We start from the raw sequence: 15,229 nt of genomic DNA, 5'->3' as shown, positions 1-15,229 counted from the left end.
TTAGAGCCTGTAAGTAAGCATTTCACTGTTGTATTCGGCGCACGTGACAAATACACTTTGATTTGATTTGGATAAAGAGTTACCTGTCTTACAGAACACAGAGGGTGTTTTTTAATGGAAGCCTCGCCAACATAATCCAGGTAGAATCAGGAATTCCCCAAGGCAGCTGTCTAGGCCCTTTGCTTTTTAAAATCTTTGCTAACGGCATGCCACTGGCTTTGAGTAAAGCCAGTGTGTATCTATGTATGCAGATGACTCAACACTATACACGTCAGCTACTGTAACAGTATAGCTTCCGTCCCTCTCCTCGCCCCTACCTGGGCTTGAAACAGGGACCCTCTGCACACATCAACAACAGCCACCTTCGAAGCATCGTTACCCATTGCGCCACAAAATCTGAGGGGAACAACTACTTCAGGTCTCAGAGCGAGTGACATCACCGATTGAAACGCTATTAGCGCGCACCACCGCTAACTAGCTAGCCATTTCACATCGGTTACACTACTACAGCGACTGAAATGACTGAAACAGTTAACAAAGATCTGCAGTTATTTTCAGAGTGGGTGGCAAGGAATAAGTTAGTCCTAAATATTTCTAAAACTAAAAGCATTGTATTTGGGACAAATCATTCACTAACCCCTAAACCCTAAACTAAATATTGTAGTAATAATGTGAAAATACGTATATTTGCAGACCTTTTAGATATTTATTTATTATCACAAGAGGAAAATAGTGCAATGTAAAAAAAAAATAATACACATTTAAAAAGTGTGATGGAAGGGGAAATAACAGAAAAAGTAACCACCAGTAACATGTGAACGAGGAAATAAGTATCCCCAGCTGTCTTCCTTTTCCAGCCATTGGAGCTGGGTCGCGGAGATCGGGATGGGGGTTGATGGAGTTGCAGGGCAGAGAGCATGGGTGTGCCTGGACAGTGGGTTGGGTGTTGGTGAGAAGGGCATTGAAGAGAGGGGTTGGAGAGGTGATGAACCAGGCTGAGGAGATGATGAATCAAGATGCGATGAACCAGTAGATGGGCTCTCAGGGCTCATCTTCATCTCTGGACTGTCCAAAACACCTCCGACAAGCAGATGGCGAATACATTAGAATAACATGCAAGCAATCTTAAAACATCTCCATTGGCTCCTTTTGAGTTGATATGTTTACCCAAAATAACTGATATCAATCTAATTAACACACACACACACAACACACTGTCTGTTTTCAGATGTTTGAACTAGACCTGCTATCATTATGATAACACAAACACTGACTATTTCCCACAGTCTTATTCTAAAATAGATTAAATTGTTTTTTTCCCTCATCAATCTACACACAATACCCCATCATGTCAAATCAAAAACAGGTTTTTAGACATTTGAGCAAAAAAAAAACTGAAATATCACATTTCCGTAAGTATTCAGACCCTTTACTCAGTACTTTGTTGACGCACCTTTGGCAGTGATTACAGCCTCGATTGTTTTGGGGTAAGACGCGACACGTTTCACACACCTTCATTTGGGAAGTTTCTTCCATTCTCTCGAGAGATGTTCTATCAGATTCAAGTCCAGGCTCTGGCTGTGCCACTCAAGGACTTGTCCCTAAGCCACTCCTGCGTTGTCTTAGCTGTGTGCTTAGGGTTTTTATCCTGTTGGAAGGTGAACCTTCACCCCAGTCTGAGGTCCTGAGCGCTCTGGAGCAGGTTTTCATCAAGGATCTCTCTGTACTTTGCTCCGTTCATCTTTCCCTCCATCCTGACTAGTCTCCCAGTCCCTGCCGCTGAAAAACATCCCTGCAGCATGATGCTGCCACCACGATGCTTCACCGTAGGGATGGTGCCAGGTTTCCTCCAGACATGACGCTTGGCATTTAGGCCAAAGAGTTCAATCTTGGTTTCATCAGACCAGATAATCTTGCTCCTCATGGTCTGAGTGCCTTTTGGGTAACTCCAAGCGGGCTGTTATGTGCCTTTTACTGAGGAGTGGCTTCCGTCTGGCCACTCTACCATTCAGGCCTGATTGGTGGAGTGCTTCAGAGATGGTTGTCCTTCTGGAAGGTTCTCCCATCTCCATAGAGGAACTATGGAGCTCTGTCAGAGTGACAATCAGGTTCTTGGTCACCTCCCTGACCAAGGCCCTTCTTCCACGATTGCTCAGTTTGGCGGCCAGCTCTAGGAAGATTCTTGGTGGTTCCAAACTTCTTCCATTTAAGAATGATGAAGGCCACTGTGTTCTTGGGGACGTTCAATGCTGCAGAAATGTTTTGGTACCCTTCCACAGATCTGTGCCTCGACACAATCCGGTCTTGGAGCTCTACAGACAATTCCTTCGACCTCATGGCTTGGTTTTTGCTCTGACATGCACTGTCAACTGTTGGAACTTATATAGACAGGTGTGTGCCTTTCCAAATAATGTCCAATCAATTGAATTTACCACAGGTGGACTCCAATCAAGTTACAAAAACATCTAAAGGATGATCAATGGAAACAGGATGCACCTGAGCTCAATTTCGAGTCTCATAGCAAAGGGTCTGAATACTTATGTAAATAAGGTATTTCTGTTTTTTATTTCTAATACATTTGCAAAAATGTCTAAAACCTGTTTTCGCTTTGTCATTATGGTTTATTGTGTGTAGATTGACGAGGAAAAAACATAATTTAATACATTTTTGAATAAGTCTGTAACATAACAAAATGTGTAAAAAGGGAAGGGGTCTGAATAAGGGGTCTGAATGGGGTCTGAATGCACTGTAAACAAGGTTATTGTCTTCGGGGTCTGTCCTTATTGTCTACAGGTGGACACTCAACCATGTATCAAAAGAGGAAGGTCTCCATGGAAAGGCCACTACACATGACCATGTTCAACCTTGTGTTATGGAGATGAGGTTAATGTCTCGAGGGTCTAGCCGTATTGTCTTCAGCTGGACAGCCATTGTCACCCATTTGCAATAGCAGGAACGGTTTTATTGAAAGGCATTACACAACACAAGGGTAGATACATTTCTTGAGGGTCTAACCTCCCCAAAAATATGAAAAACTAAAACAAGGATGAAGTGACTATCTTTTTTGTACTCTTTATTGTGATTTGTAAAGTGTGAATAAGAAAAACAGCAAAACCAAGCGTGTAGCTCACAACATGGCACAGACAGTCATCAACAACAAGAAGAGAATGTATGTGTGCACATGTTTTTCAAACCACACTCCAATATTTACGCTCTTATCCAGAGCGACTTACAAATTGGTGCATTCACCTTATGATATCCAGTGGAACAACCACTTTACATTTACATTTACATTTACATTTAAGTCATTTAGCAGACGCTCTTATCCAGAGCGACTTACAAATTGGTGCATTCACCTTATGATATCCAGTGGAACAACCACTTTACAATAGTGCATCTAACTCTTTTAAGGGGGGGGGGGGGTTAGAAGGATTACTTTATCCTATCCTAGGTATTCCTTAAAGAGGTGGGGTTTCAGGTGTCTCCGGAAGGTGGTGATTGACTCCGCTGACCTGGCGTCGTGAGGGAGTTTGTTCCACCATTGGGGTGCCAGAGCAGCGAACAGTTTTGACTGGGCTGAGCGGGAACTGTACTTCCTCAGAGGTAGGGAGGCGAGCAGGCCAGAGGTGGATGAACGCAGTGCCCTTGTTTGGGTGTAGGGCCTGATCAGAGCCTGAAGGTACGGAGGTGCCGTTCCCCTCACAGCTCCGTAGGCAAGCACCATGGTCTTGTAGCGGATGCGAGCTTCAACTGGAAGCCAGTGGAGAGAGCGGAGGAGCGGGGTGACGTGAGAGAACTTGGGAAAGTTGAACACCAGACGGGCTGCGGCGTTCTGGATGAGTTGTAGGGGTTTAATGGCACAGGCAGGGAGCCCAGCCAACAGCGAGTTGCAGTAATCCAGACGGGAGATGACAAGTGCCTGGATTAGGACCTGCGCCGCTTCCTGCGTGAGGCAGGGTCGTACTCTGCGAATGTTGTAGAGCATGAACCTACAGGAACGGGTCACCGCCTTGATGTTAGTTGAGAACGACAGGGTGTTGTCCAGGATCACGCCAAGGTTCTTAGCACTCTGGGAGGAGGACACAATGGAGTTGTCAACCGTGATGGCGAGATCATGGAACGGGCAGTCCTTCCCCGGGAGGAAGAGCAGCTCCGTCTTGCCGAGGTTCAGCTTGAGGTGGTGATCCGTCATCCACACTGATATGTCTGCCAGACATGCAGAGATGCGATTCACCACCTGGTTATCAGAGGGGGGAAAGGAGAAGATTAATTGTGTGTCGTCTGCATAGCAATGATAGGAGAGACCATGTGAGGATATGACAGAGCCAAGTGACTTGGTGTATAGCGAGAATAGGAGAGGGCCTAGAACAGAGCCCTGGGGGACACCAGTGGTGAGAGCACGTGGTGCGGAGACAGATTCTCGCCACGCCACCTGGTAGGAGCGACCTGTCAGGTAGGACGCAATCCAAGCGTGGGCCGCGCCGGAGATGCCCAGCTCGGAGAGGGTGGAGAGGAGGATCTGATGGTTCACAGTATCAAAGGCAGCCGATAGGTCTAGAAGGATGAGAGCAGAGGAGAGAGAGTTAGCTTTAGCAGTGCGGAGCGCCTCCGTGACACAGAGAAGAGCAGTCTCAGTTGAATGACTAGTCTTGAAACCTGACTGATTTGGATCAAGAAGGTCATTCTGAGAGAGATAGCAGGAGAGCTGGCCAAGGACGGCACGTTCAAGAGTTTTGGAGAGAAAAGAAAGAAGGGATACTGGTCTGTAGTTGTTGACATCGGAGGGATCGAGTGTAGGTTTTTTCAGAAGGGGTGCAACTCTCGCTCTCTTGAAGACGGAAGGGACGTAGCCAGCGGTCAAGGATGAGTTGATGAGCGAGGTGAGGTAAGGGAGAAGGTCTCCGGAAATGGTCTGGAGAAGAGAGGAGGGGATAGGGTCAAGCGGGCAGGTTGTTGGGCGGCCGGCCGTCACAAGACGCGAGATTTCATCTGGAGAGAGAGGGGAGAAAGAGGACAAAGCACAGGGTAGGGCAGTGTGAGCAGAACCAGCGGTGTCGTTTGACTTAGCAAACGAGGATCGGATGTCGTCGACCTTCTTTTCAAAATGGTTGACGAAGTCATCAGCAGAGAGGGAGGAGGGGGGAGGAGGGGGAGGAGGATTCAGGAGGGAGGAGAAGGTGGCAAAGAGCTTCCTAGGGTTAGAGGCAGATGCTTGGAATTTAGAGTGGTAGAAATTGGCTTTAGCAGCAGAGACAGAAGAGGAGAATGTAGAGAGGAGGGAGTGAAAGGATGCCAGGTCCGCAGGGAGGCGAGTTTTCCTCCATTTCCGCTCGGCTGCCCGGAGCCCTGTTCTGTGAGCTCGCAATGAGTCGTCGAGCCACGGAGCAGGAGGGGAGGACCGAGCCGGCCTGGAGGATAGGGGACATAGAGAGTCAAAGGATGCAGAAAGGGAGGAGAGGAGGGTTGAGGAGGCAGAATCAGGAGATAGGTTGGAGAAGGTTTGAGCAGAGGGAAGAGATGATAGGATGGAAGAGGAGAGAGTAGCGGGGGAGAGAGAGCGAAGGTTGGGACGGCGCGATACCATCCGAGTAGGGGCAGTGTGGGAAGTGTTGGATGAGAGCGAGAGGGAAAAGGATACAAGGTAGTGGTCGGAGACTTGGAGGGGAGTTGCAATGAGATTAGTGGAAGAACAGCATCTAGTAAAGATGAGGTCAAGCGTATTGCCTGCCTTGTGAGTAGGGGGGGAAGGTGAGAGGGTGAGGTCAAAAGAGGAGAGGAGTGGAAAGAAGGAGGCAGAGAGGAATGAGTCAAAGGTAGACGTGGGGAGGTTAAAGTCACCCAGAACTGTGAGAGGTCATAGGACATAGGCCCCCATCCTCTTATTGGGATGCCACATCACTTTTATGTGAGGCATATCATAACAATGTCTATACTGGTATAATTTTCACATCATATGTACAGTTGAAGTCGGAAGTTTACATACACCTTAGCCAAATACATTTAAACTCAGTTTTTCACAATTCCTGACATTTATTCCTAGTAAAAATTCCCTGTCTTAGGTCAGTTAGGATCACCACTTTATTGTAAGAATGTGAAATGTCAGGATAATAGTAGAGAGAATGATTTATTTCAGCTTTTATTTCTTTCATCACATTCCCAGTGGGTCAGAAGTTTACATACACTGAATTAGTATTTGGTAGCATTGCCTTTAAATTGTTTACTTGGGTCAAACATTTCAGGTAGCCTTCCACAAGCTTCCCACAATAAGTTGGGTGAATTTTGGCCCATTCCTCCTAACAGAGTAACTGAGTCAGGTTTGTAGGCCTCCTTGCTCGCACACGCTTTTTCAGTTCTGCCCACAAATTTACTATAGGATTGAGGTCAGGGCTTTGTGATGGCCACTCCAATACCTTGACTTTGTTGTCCTTAAGCCATTTTGCCACAACTTTGGAAGTATGCTTGGGATTGTTGTCCATTTGGAAGACACATTTGTGACCAAGCTTTAACTTCCTGTCTGATGTCTTGAGATGTTGCTTCAATATATCCACATCATTTTCCTTCTCATGATGCCATCTATTTTGTGAAGTGCTGTAGTCCCTCCTGCAGCAAAGCACCCCCACAACATGATGCTGCCACCCCTGCGCTTCACGGTTGGGATGGTGTTCTTCGGCTTGCACGCTTTCCCCTTTTTCCTCCAAACATAATGATGGTCTATTTTTGTTTCATCAGACCAGAGGACATTTCTCCAAAAAGTATGATCTTTGTCCCCATGTGCAGTTGCAAACCGTAGTCTGTTTTTTTTATGGCGGTTTTGTAGCAGTGGCTTCTTCCTTGCTGAGCGGCCTTTCAGGTTATGTTGGTATAGGACTCGTTTTACTGTGGATATAGATACTTTTGTACATGTTTCCTCCAGCATCTTCACAAGGTCCTTTGCTGTTGTTCTGGGATTGATTTGCACTTTTCGCAACAAAGCATGTTCATCTCTAGGAGACAGAACACGTCTCCTTCCTGAGCGGTATGATGGCTGCGTGGTCCCATGGTGTTAATACTTGAGTACTATTGTTTGTACAGATGAACGTGGTACCTTCAGGTGTTTGGAAATTGCTCCCAAGGATGAACCAGACTTGTGGAGGTCAATTTTTTTTCTGAGGTCTCGGTTGATTTCTTTTGATTTTCCCATGATGTCAAGCAAAGAGGCACTGAGTTTGAAGGTAGGCCTTGAAATACATCCACAGGTACTCCTCCAATTACGTGAAATAATCTGTCTGTAAACAATTGTTGGAAAAATTACTTGTGTCATGCACAAAGTAGATGTCCTAACCGACTTGCCAAAACTATAGTTTGTTATTAACAAGACATTTTTGGAGTGGTTGAAAAAATGAGTTTTAATAACTCCAACCTAAGTGTATGTAAACTTCCGACTTCAACTGTATATTGTCACATGCATTTAGTGTATCTTACCTGGATATGGTTGGTACTTTGCATCGCAGACTGCCATCAGGACCATTGAGAAAAAGCCCTTGTAGTTGTAGTAATCGCTGCCCGAGTTTGCCGGATCTCGGCTCTGAGCATGTTTTCCGTCGACTGTTCCTCCCCAAAACTGATAATTCCAACGATCCCCAAAATCTCTAGCGATTTCTGCCCATTGTGCCACAGAGGGATAAGTAACTAAATTGTTCTTCAGGACATGCCAGATAGCCTGGCTCTATTCTGTGACAATTGCACAAACTGTAGAGATTCCTAGCTTATAAATTAGAACTTGCAGCGATCCTTTGCTGGTTGATGCCACTGGCTGTGCCACTCGCTGTGAGTTCTCTTGTGCGAGATGTGAGGGGCAAGCCGCTGAAGTAAGTCGTATTGAACCGACATCCGAAAGTATTGAACGTGTCTTTCCTCGTCAATGCTTTGCATCGTTGGACAAGAGACTTGTATTCTACATCATACCCTCTTGTAGTGTTCAGTGGACGAGGCAGGAGGTGTTTTTTTTATACATATTGTGCATATTTCTTTATTCTGAACACATTTCCGTTTGTTGGCAATGTCAACTCTTGCAATTTCTTTAAAAATACTTGCATTTACGTTCGCTAGCTGGACAATCAAATTCTGCGAAGTAATAAACTGTAGACCAATCAAACCTTGTGTACTATCCATGGTACTATCTCTGCTGACATGTCTGCCAATCACGGTATCCCTATCTAAGGTAATAAACAGCTGATGACCTCTCGAGAGGGATCTCCGTCTGACAAACTGCTATCAGGTCAAGTTTTTTTTTTACTATTTAGTTATAGAAACGTGATACCATAAATGAAAGCTGTAAAATGACTCCCAATGTAAAACACAGCAACCTTAGTAATGTAGCTAGCTTTCTATTTAGCTCACTAGTTACGAACAAGTAGGCCTTGCTCTGTTGTTAGCTAGCAGGAGCAGATAGCTTTATCACAAGCTAGCATGTCATTCTGGGACAAGGAGCATTTTAGATATGAGTTTATCCCAAGTAATAATTTAAAACTTAGGAAGAGTAGTGTAAATCTAATACAGGCATCAAGGCAGGACACACTCATTTCATTCATACTGACAAAAAATAAATTCCACATTATCAAATAGTTTTCTAGCTCACAAACTACATTCCTTTGCTGTGATGATTAATTTGATTAATTCTTGTCTGTCACTTTTGTCTCACATGATTTAGTCAGCTCTCCTGTGTCCTGTACCGAGAGATTCACCAAGCATGGGCTGATTCACTCACCTGTGAGGAGAACCACCTTACTGCATTTTGAGCTAGCCCTGCCGTCACTATTTAGACATTGGGATTGTGTCTTCCACATTCTAGTACAGCACTCAAAGGCCTGATTCACGCAGTCTCATCTGAACAGTTGAGATGTGTCTGTTAGTTGATCTCGGTGAAGCATTTATTTGGGCCGCAATCTGAGGTGCAGTTAACTCTAATGAACTTATCCTCTGCAGCAGAGGTAACTCTGGGTCTTCCTTTCCTGTGGCGTTCCTCATGAGAGTCAGTTTCATCATAGCGCTTGATGGATTTTGTGACTGCACTTGGAGAAACATTGACTGACCTTCATGTCAGAAACTTAAACATTAATTTCTCAACTGCTTTTTCTGTAATCCCGCAGACTCTTTATCATTATCCATACCTTATATTGCAAAGCATCCAACGTTATGCAAGTCCACCATGGTATTAGGCAGCTGCTATTTAGAAATCTTATTGCAGAGCTCATTGTATAACTGTTTTTAGGGAAGATTGTATTGTATTGTATACTATATGTGTAGGCAATGCCATACAGTGCCTTCAGAAAGTATTCATACCCCTTGACTTACTTCACATTTTATTGTGTTACAGCCTGAATTCACAATTGATTAAATAAATATTTTCCTCAACCATCTACACACAATACCACATAATGACAAAGTGACAAAATATTTTTTGACATTTTTTTCAAACGTATTGAAAATGAACGTTTTCACACCCCTGAGTCCGGTTATTGTCCTGCTGAAAGGTGAATTTATCTCCCAGTGTCTGTTGGAAAGCAGACTGAACCATGTTTTCCTCTAGGATTTTGCCCGAGCTTAGCTCTACTCAGTTTTTAATTATTTATTTTTTAGAAAAACTCCCTAGTCCTTGCCGATGACAAGCATACACATAATATGATGCAGCCACCACCATGCTTGAAAATATGAAGAGCGGTACTCAGTGAAGTGTTGAGTTGGATTTGCCCCAAACATAATGCTTAATATGCAGGACATTAAGTCATTTGACACATTTGTAGCAGTTATACTTTAGTGCCTTATTGCAAACAGGATGCATGTTTTGGAATATTTTTTATTCTGTACAGGCTTCCTTCTTTTCACTCTGTCATTTAGATTAGTGTTGTGGAGTAACTACAATGTTGTTGATCCATCCTCAGTTTTCCCTTATCACAGCCATTAAACTCTGTAGCTGTTTTAAAGTCACCATTGGCCTCTTGGTGAAATCCCTGAGTTGTTTCCTTCCTCTCTGGCAATTGAGTTAGGAAGGGCGCCTGTATCTTTGTAGTGACTGGGTGTATTGGTACACCATTCAAAGTGTAATTAATAACTTCACCATGCTCAAAGGGATATTCAATGTCTGCTTTTTTATTTTTACCCGTCTACCAATAGGTGCCCTTCTTTGCGAGACATTGGAAAACCTCCATGGTCTTTGTGGTTGAATCTGTGTTTGAAATTCACTGCTCGACTGAGGGACCTTACAGATGATTGTATGTGTCTGTGTTTGGGTACAGTGTCTGTGTTTGGGCACTTGGGTGTGTTTGGGTGTTTGGGTACAGAGATGAGGTAGTCATTCAAAATCATGTTAAACACTATTATTGCATGCAACTTAAATGATGTGACTTGTTAAGGACATTTTTACTCCTGAATGTATTTAGGCTTGCCATAACAAAGGGGTTGAAGACTTAATATGATTTTTTCAGTTAAGAACAAATTAAGAACAAATTCCTATTTACAATGACAGCCTACACCGGCCAAACCCTAACCCGGACGACGCTAGGCCAATTGTGCGCTGCCCTATGGGACTCCCAATCAGGTTGTGAGACAGCCTGGAATTGAACCAGGGTCTGTAGTGACACCTCTAGCACTAAGATTCAGTTCCTTAGACCGCTGCGTCACTCGGGAGCCCATTATTGACTCAAGACAGTCCAGCTTTAAATGTTTTATTAATCTGTAAACATTTCTAAAAACATAATTCCTCTTTGACATTATAGGGTATTGTGTGTAGGCAAGTGAAACAAAATCTGAATGTAATCCATTTCAAATGCAGGCTGTAACACAACCAAATGTGGAAAAAGTCAAGGGGTATGAATACTTTCTGAAGGCACTGTATGTATTGGTTAATATGCATATGTTGTTATTAAACCTCCATTCTAGCATGCATACACACACACACATATCTTCACATACTTGTATTTGGGTTTCTATGCAAAAGTATATGTTTCAATGTTTATTTAAGCCTGCAGCTAGTTAATTGAAATGAGACATGTAATCATGCCAAAACATGCTTGAAAATGTAGTTCACTGACAGAGAGATGGCTAGATAATGAAACACAAATTGACATTGACATTAGCTGGCTAGGCTAGTCAAACTGTGTCATTGGCTAGCTTTCAATAAATTGGCTAAATGGTCAATGGAGTTACCGCTTCATACGATCAAGACAATTCGTATTGCACGCTGGGTATTTCAAGTGCACTCAAAAACAGATGTTTATCTTATTTCAGTCTTTGGGAGTGTTAGCTATATTTGTTCCTCTTCATCAGACAGTAGCTCAGATTTTCATAAGTGGCTGTGTTTACATCATAGATAGTAGCAGGACGTTGGCTGCCTTCATCATGAAGAGTATGTACGGGAGTTCTGATTGGTTCCACGTTTAGCAGTTTGGCAAATTTGCCTGAGCAGACGGTGTTGAAATATACTTTTTATGAGAAAATGTGCAAGAATTGAAGGTGCCAACAAGTGTTATAGTCATCATAAGAACGTTTTACTGTCATATACAAAAGATCAGCTCCTCCTTGGACAGGGATCAATCAACGTCATGTTTTTCGGCTTCGGCCCACTATCTATCTGCACCGCTCGAGACGTTGTGCCTCGCAGGAGCATAGTGGCGCTTGAATGAACGGCCAATCATATTGCTCAAATACAAACATCAAGACTTTTCTGCATGTATTCTTCAATGGTTTTCAATGGTAGACCGCGACAGAGCAGGTAAATGTTGAACTGGAACGCAAAAAAATGCGCTGAGAAGTTACTGGCTCGGTCGGTGTCGCTGCTTTGAAAGTGGTGTTCCAGCGCCACACCAGATTGAAAAGTACCTGGGTAAATGCTGTCTCGCCACACGTTTTCCAGCAGCTCTGTACATGACCATAAGCATGATGGGATGTTAATCGCTTAATTAACTCAGGAACGACACCGGTGTTGAAGCACCTGTTTTCAATATACTTTGCATATTGTTTCCATTATTTTGGCAGTTACCTGTTGATGTATTTAAATAAATATATATATATATACAGTGTATATAGGTGGAGAATGTGCCTAGGTTCCAGGAGAAAGCCCGGGCCAGGGTGGATGAATGATCTCTATCGAACCATATGACACTGTTCATCCATATTGTAACGTTCGTCTTGCGGAGAGAGATTGGACCAAGGCGCAGCGGGTGATGAAGACATGAATGAATTTATTTAACAAGACGTAAACGAACACTAACACGAAAATATACTTGAAAAATTACAAAACAACAAAACGACGTAGACAGACCTGAACTTGAGCACTTACATAAACACGAAGAACGCACGAACAGGAACAGACTACATACATGAACGAAACCTGAAACAGTCCCGTGTGGTGCAACATACACAGACACGGAAGACACACACCCACAAACAAACAGTGAGAACACCCTACCTTAATATGGTTCTCAATCAGAGGAAACGTCAAACACCTGCCTCTAATTGAGAACCATATCAGGCAACACATTAACCCCAACATAGAAACACAAAACATAGACTACCCACCCAGCTCACGTCCTGACCAACTAAACAAAGTTCAACAAAGGAAAAATAAGGTCAGGACCGTGACACATATCTTTTATGTTTCTGGGCTCTATGGAGATGAAATACTGCCGATGACAGGTAAAGCCTTACGGAAGTTGTTTTACAGTAGCCACTTTAAAACATCTTCCAAGAATAACAATGCGCAATATTTAAACGTATGATATCCCCTTCCAAACTGCCGGTCTGGAGGGCCTGTGGCAGCTCGGCCAGGATGGCTGGGGAGGGAAGACTGGATGTGATAGGAGGAGAGGCTGGCCGGGTCTGACACGGTGTATTTAAGGCCATATCTGACCTTACTCCATGAAAACACTTTGTATTTCTATCAACGTTAGAGAGATGGAAAAGGGGGGGAGAAAGAGAAAGAGAAAGCTGGGGGAAGTGAATGGAAGGAGGGTGGAATGAGAGTGAGAGGCGGGTAGAAAGCAAGAGAGATGAGATATCGGATAAGGGATATCGGGATTTGGCCATTTCGATTGGAATTTTCAGATCTATGGGTGAACAGAAAGATATTTGAAAATACATGCCTCATGCCTGTCCGTTTATTTTTACACTATTTTTTTCAAAAACTTTTTTATAGCCCGGACAGCGGCACGGTAACCTTTTTACAAGCTTTAATGGAAACATCAACCAGCAGAGACATGGGTCACCTTTCTAACAAAGCACCTACAGTATGCTTCCACCCACATAAATAAACAATTCATTTTAGAAATAGAGGAGTCTTGATGCTGGCCCATAGGCCAAGCCATGGACTGTACAGGCTATTTGAGGAACTGCCTGACATCCTGATGTAAATACACAGACTTTTATCAGCATATAGAAGTATACATTCTATACGTACTACTGAATTACTACTCATCACTACTACACAAGATCTACACAAAACATACTGGTTTTACTTCTTGATTGCTATTGAGATGTGCATTAAAACAGTCGTGATTTATGTAGTAGTTGTGTTCACTACTGGTGAACACAACTACCAGTAGTGAACACAACTTCACTACTGGTGAACACTACATATTTCCTATTCATATCACTACACTATTCTTCCTTAATGACTACTGTGTAACTACTGAGCTTTTGTGTATCAACTACTTAAAACCTACACATACCTACACAATTCCTAAATTGGGTGTCACATTAAGGGTGACACGTTAATTGGGTGACACAGTCTTCACTTGACATAGACTACAATGCATTATGAAATGGTGTCTAAAGCATGTTACAAACCACTTCAAACCAAGTCATCCTACAACAGAATCTCATTCTGTTTAACGTCTCTGCACAACAACAACGCAAATTCACTGTGGCGTACATCCGTATTTGAATGACGCTGTTTACAATGAGAACAAAAATATGCAAATAAGGATTTATGGGACAGTGGGACATAAAAAAAAAAAAGATTGAGTGCAGAGACATTATCCAGAATGAGATTCTGGTGAAATATGAGTTGGTTTGGAGTGTTTTGGAGTGTTTTGTAACATGTTTAGACACTTTTTCATAATGCATTGAAGTCTATGGCAAGTGAGGACCCTCTGTAACGAAACAAAATATATATTTTTTAAAAGGGGATCAACATAGAATGAGTAAAAATAAGACCACATGTTAAAAAAAATTGGTGAACTTCCCCTTTAAGTCAAAGCTGAATGAAGACAAGGACTCAAAGGGATTAACACAAAAGTGTAAATATGTAATTTAATAGGTGATTAATTTAATGAAAAAAATTTGTATAAGAAAGCTTCCGATGACTGTATGCATTTCACTTTTAATAAGAGAAAATCTATTAGAAGATCAAATTGCCAAGGGTGGATGCAATTATTTTGGATGATATAACTACAGTCAGAAACTTGAGGAAATAACACGTGCACTACCCCAGTAGTGACACAGTAGTGAAACAAGAAGACGTCAATCGGGATTTTGAATAGGCAAACAGTAGTAAATGTGTTCAGTAGTAATTCATAAGGGTTTTATGTAGGAAACTAAAAAGGATCAGTAGCAATTCAGTATTGACACAACACTGCACACACAGATGGCACTGGCAGTAATTACATATTGCCTACTCAAATCACTACATATTTCCCCTTTAATAACTACTGTGTAACTACTGGCCATCTACTACTTCAAACCTACACATACCTACACGATTCATACATGTTGGTGATTGAATTACTACACAATGCCTACATATCACTGCTGCATGCCTACCTCGATCCCTATTTAGTGTTCACCAGTCGTGAAGCGTCCCAAATTGTCACTCATTACTACTTAAAAGACTAAATAAATCACTACTGGTTTACTACACATCTCAATAGCAATCAATAGTAGAACCAGTAGGTTTTGTTTAGATCTTGTTTAGTAATGATGAGTAGTACTTCAGTAGTACTTTTTCATGAGGGGAAGAGGATCCCAACAACCGAGTACTTCCTGCTGTGTCTTCTTCTGCGGTCGTGGAATGCCAGTGTAGTCTGGCTGTAGTGTGATGATACTTATTTAATACCAACATCAAGTAGTGAAAACTCTACCTGATTACTATTGAAAAGCCTGTGACGTAAAGCAGTAGTAGATTTGACTACTTATTTATTACCAACATCTCTACCTGATTACTACTGGAAACTTCTGTTTTCCTACTAAACACTAC

The sequence above is a fragment of the Salvelinus alpinus genome, chromosome 27 (assembly GCF_045679555.1).
Source record: "Salvelinus alpinus chromosome 27, SLU_Salpinus.1, whole genome shotgun sequence".
NCBI lineage: Eukaryota > Metazoa > Chordata > Actinopteri > Salmoniformes > Salmonidae > Salvelinus > Salvelinus alpinus.
Note: the sequence above shows the minus strand (reverse complement) of the source record.